Genomic DNA, 6,000 nt, shown 5'->3' with positions numbered 1-6,000 from the left:
GTTACCAACACAGTCATAAAATGTCACATGCAAAAATACGGAGAGGTTATCTCTGTAACCGAAGGTGTTTGGAGCGACGCATATGCGTGTGCTGGTCTTCCGATGGGATATCGTTACGTCAGGATGATTATCCACAAACAAATACCATCATACATGCGTATAAACGGTGAATCCGCACTCGCTTCCCATAGAGGCCAGCAACACACATGCAGAAAGTGTGATCTTCCCGTACATCACGGGATGACCTGTGTAAGCAGCAGAAAACTAACTACACAGAAATCCAACCTGAATGATCGGCTAAAATCGTATGCGGACGTTACGACAAATGGACTTGATCTTAGCACAGTAGATAATGTGCCCAAAACGATCAACACTGCAACATCGAAAGAGAAGCAAGAACCTCAACCAGGCACTTCGGGACTACAATGCAAACCTGCAAACAAAACCAAAGTGATTGCAGACACAGATGTAATTACTGTAAACCTCGTCGACACTCACACTCCAAACCAGGTAGAGAATATCAATAACAAACAAAGATCGCGATCATCATCCGTCAAGAGACAAGCGGATAAAAAACTAACAGACTTTATCACGGTCGAATCGAAACGCGGCCGAACAAGATATGCAACAAAAACTACAACGCCTGAAAACGGAAAAGGTAGGAAAAAATTTGTATAACTTTACCTATATATATATAACCGAAAAGGGAAAAAACAAGAAAACTAGATTTCTAGAGGGAAAAGAACTATTCAAGAAGAGAGAAAAGGCATGCATAAAACGTATCGCATAGGAAGTATAAATATTTGCAACATCTCAAATGACACTAAAACCTACGCACTAGCATCTGCGATACAGAAGCTAGACTTAGATATAATATGCATGCAAGAGGTTAACGATTCGTCTCTCAAACATATTCACGGTTATGAAATAATCACAAATATAGACGAAAGGCAAAGAGGAACTGCAATTGCCTTGAGGCAGGAAATAAGGTATTCACACGTAGAAAAAAGTTTGGACGGTAGAATCATATCCTTGTGTTTTGATCAAACCAAACTTTTAAATATTTACGCACCATCGGGCACTCAAAATCGAACTAATAGAGAAAGATTTTTCCAACATGATGTAGCGCACCACCTAAGGCATCCTGTTAATTATTTAATCATAGCAGGCGACTTTAATTGCGTGATAGATAAAAAAGATGCGACAGGGAACTCAAACTACAGTTCAGCTCTGTGTAACGCAGTTAGACATTTGCAAATAGTGGATACATGGAATCTAATAAAAAGACACCAAGAATTTACGTACGTTACTGCTAATTCCGCGACACGAATTGACAGGATATATGTATCTCGTAACTTAAAAAAGAATCTTCGATCAGTTGTCCAAAGCATTTCTTTTAGCGACCATAGGGCTTATATAATGCGAATAGCGATACCAAATGAGGATGATTTCTTCATACCAAGACACAAACTGTGGTCGTTTAGAAAACACATTATAACACATGAAATTAAAACCGAATTTAAAGAAAATTGGATAAAATGGACTAAACAGAAAAGGAATTACAACAATTGGATCACATGGTGGACACAATTAGCAAAAAACAAAATCAAGAGCTTCTTCCTTTGGAAAAACAAGCTTCATTACCAAGATTATAATCAAAAATATGAAATGCTTCAGAACAGACTAAACAATTCATATGTAAAGTTCATAACTCATCCAAACGAAAAAATCATTATTAATCGAACAAAAGCGGAAATGTTGAATTTACAAAGAATACATACGCAAAATTATATTAAGGAAAGCAACCATTACATAGCAGGCGAGCCAATATCAACTTTTCATTTATGCCAACGAAGGAAAAATCGTATGTTCATTAAAAAGCTGCGTGTTGACAATCAAGTAATAGACAATGAAAACGAGATACACACTAGAGTAAATGAATACTTCAAACAACTTTTCTCAGAGAATGAAAATTGCGACAACACAAAGCCTTCAGTATCCACAAAAATACCAAATCAATGTGTTCTTAACAGAAATTTGACAAAAGATATCGAAACTGAGGAAATTTTCAACGCTTTACGCACAAGTACAAAAAACCGCAGTCCAGGAAGAGATGGTTTGCCATACGAATTTTATGAAATTTTCTTTGACATCATCCATAAAGAATTAAACCTTATTCTAAACGATGCACTTAGCCATCGTATTACACCCGAATTTGTGGAAGGAATAATCGTATTAGTACCGAAAAATCACAGCAATAACGATAATACATATGAACTCGGCAATTGGCGACCTATAACTCTGCTAAATGCAGATTATAAGATTTTTGGCAGAATTCTGAAATTCAGACTTGAAAATATAATTGAAAAGCATAAGTTAATTACATCGTCTCAGAAATGTTGCAATAAGAAGAAAAATATTTTTCAGGCCTTACTATCAATTAAAGATAGAATAATGAGCTTCAAGGACAAAAAAAAATTAGGTAAACTCATTTCCTTTGATTTGGAAAAGGCATTTGATAGAGTTAATCATAAATACCTATATAAAACCATGGAAGCCATGGGATTTCAAGAAAATTTCATAGATCTAATTAAAAAAATTCACAACTGCTCTTCATCGACAGTATATTTGAATGGATCATTGCAGAACGGCCCGATACTAATTAAAAAATCTGTTAGGCAAGGGGATCCACTAGCCATGCACTTGTTTACAATTTACTTACATCCATTATTGTGCAAACTAGAATCTATATGCAACAGCCCTGATGACTTAGTAAATGGCTACGCAGACGACATTTCAATCATAATAACTGATGCTCAGAAATTAGGAATCATTAAACAAGCATTTGAGGAATTTGAAAAAGCATCTGGAGCCAAACTGAACACGTCCAAGTCGGTAGCAATGGATATTGGCTTAATAAACAACAGGAATAGGATTGTAACCGATTGGATAAAAGACGACAACAAAATAAGAATATTGGGCATATTATTCACAAATTCCTTCCGATTAACCATGAAATTGAATTGGGAAGCCACGACCCACAAATTTGCCCAATTAGTGAGGCAACACAGAATGAGGGAACTAAACATCCACCAGAAAGTCATACTAGCTAATACGTTTTTAACATCAAAACTGTGGTATCTAGGCTCAGTTATGACTATTAGTAAGTTTCATCTGGCAAAAATAACTTTCCTACTTGGTAGTTTCATGTGGACAAACGGTGGCCCTCGTGTCAAAATGTTTCAATTAGCGTTGAGTAAAGCCAAAGGAGGGCTAAATTTATTAATACCACAACTAAAGCTCAAAACATTATTACTGAATAGACACATTCGTGAAAAAGATTCAATGCCATTTACCAGCAACTTCTTGAATCAAAAAGATAATCCTCCAAACATTTCTGACCTACCAACATACTATCCTTGCTTAATACCAATAAGAACAGAATTAGCGTATCTAGATAACAAAAATAAAGCTGAACCCACAGCAAAGGGAATATACAAACAAATAGTAAATTCATTGCCAACACCTCATATACAGACAAAAATCCCAACACTAAAATGGAATAGAATTTGGAGAAACATTAACAACAATAGTTTGAACTCAAAACAACGAAGTTATTATTACCTTATAGTCAATGAAAAAATATTTACAGAAGAGCTGAAACACAAATTCGGAATGAAAACGAACCCAAATTGCGAAAAATGTGGAGAAAGAGAAAATTTGGAACACAAATTTAAAGAATGTCACACGGTTAATTCTTTATGGAATATGTTTACGGAAATAGCTTACGAAAAACGACTTAAAGTACCAACGTTTAATGAACTCAGCAAACCGGAACTAAGCACTTTGAAAAAAAATCACAGATATAAAATAATGTCCATGTTTATAAATTATATAATCACAGTCACTGAAGAAGATACAACTGATAGCATTGATAAGAATCTACTAGAACACATGATAAAATGAAAGGAAGCACTAGAAATAAGATAGATATAAGAAATAATGTATTTTGCATAAATGGCGTTTTACATATAAAAAAAAAAAATGATAAGCATAGCAGTAACGTTATACAACGATACAATTCATTCAGCCACTAAGTTCACTCCAAATGAACTAACGTTCGACCAAAAAAATCAAAATAACCTAGCACATATTTTAGCAACATCAAATCGACTTTTTTCTTATGCAAAACACAATTTAGAGAACGCGGTTAAACGACAGCTGAACAAAAATATCAAGAGAACATCGCCACCCTCTATTACGGAGTCTGCAGACGTATTCGTAGTTCCAAACATCAGGACAAAAACACAACCAAGAGCGATTAAAACTAAAGCTAAAAATGTTAAAGAAAAAACGTTTGAAAATACTAGAGGAGTAAAAGAGAGGGCATAAGAGTAAGATAAAGCAACTCAAAACCTTAAAAGTAGAATGAGTTTTTGAAACCACTTTAAAGTTAAGTACATGTTGGGTATTTGTTGTGTGTATGTTGTGTATTCCGTTTGTAAAATAAGAATTAACCATATTTTCAGACTTTATTTCAGTTCTCTGCGAGCATCCGTTTCGATCGGACGTGTCTAATCGTTCTGCGGCTAGGCAAAACCGAAAAAAGCGAAATAAAAAGCGAGTAACGTTTATCAAAATCTCAGTGAGAGGAAAGAGAAAGCCAACCCGGCTCACTGCGATGAGCCGGTGTAAGAGAAAAATAGTGCAGGGCGATACCATCGCCTCGTGCTCGTATACCACAACTTCCCAGGGAATCAGTACCAGCAACAATTACGACATCCTCAGCGACGACGAGGAGGCTCCCTCGACGCCTGTACTAAACGCACCTACGAATACAAGGCAGGTAAAAGCAAAAATTCCGCCGATTGTCGTTACCGGCACACAAGTTGGAGACGTCCATAAAAAAATCACCTCCGTAGGTGTAGTAAACTACACTACGAACTGCACGCGTAAAGGCATCGTGGTGAGCACTACCACAGCAAAAGATTTTAAGCTTGTGGTAGATGTTTTAAAGCAACACAACAAGGCATTTTTCACGCACCAACTGCCGGAGGATAGAACCTCAAAGGTGGTAATCTTTGGATTACCAGAACTCGAAATAGAGTACGTCAAAAACGCGCTCGCCGAATCCAAAATCGCAAAAAACGCGATGATCAAACCCTGTACCTCCTCCACTTCCCAAGAGGATCCATCACACTCAGCGAGCTAAAACAAGTGAGAGCGGTAGATCACCAGCGTGTATATTTTGAGTATTACACCAACAAAAACGGTCCCCTGCAATGCACTAACTGCCAACGATACGGACATGGCAGTTCAAACTGCTATCTAACTCCTGTATGCGTGAAATGCACCGAGACACACGCATCCAATTCCTGCCCGCTGAGCGTAACTACTACCAGTCCAGATGGCAAAATTGCTACTACCAAGCTAAAGTGTGCAAATTGTGGTGAGCATCACACGGCTAACTTCTCCGGCTGCCAGGCAAGACAACGGCAAAAAAAGGTAACACCAACACCTTCTCGCGTTAGAGAATTCAACTATGACGAGGCTTCGTTTCCTCGTCTCCCCAACGCTCCTGCTAGACCTTCCCATAGTTCAAGTCGTATGAATTTCTCTAATTTGTTTAGCAAACAACAAACACGCACAAATAGCGTGGATTTTGACCTGAACGAAATAGGTCAAATCGTTGAAGACGTCTTTTCTAACCTGAGCAAGTGTAGCTCCAAAAAAGATCTAATCGCTGTTATAGTCCAAATATCGGCAAAGTATTGCTTTCCGCATCTTAAATAATGTGCTAAAAATCATATCCTGGAATGCAAATGGCATTTCAAACAAAAAAGAAGAGTTTTTAACTATCTTTAAAAAAAAGATATTCATATTGCTGCGTGAAACGAGACATTCCTCAAAAATAGTGTTCACTTCTCTCATCCAAATTACAACACTTACAGACTAGACAGACCCCAAGGTGACAAAGGTGATGTGGCCCTAGTAGTTTCA

This window comes from Anopheles maculipalpis, chromosome X, assembly GCF_943734695.1.
Source record: "Anopheles maculipalpis chromosome X, idAnoMacuDA_375_x, whole genome shotgun sequence".
NCBI classification, from domain to species: Eukaryota; Metazoa; Arthropoda; class Insecta; order Diptera; family Culicidae; genus Anopheles; species Anopheles maculipalpis.
The sequence above is the reverse complement of the archived record's forward strand: the minus strand, read 5'-3'. Positions refer to the sequence as shown.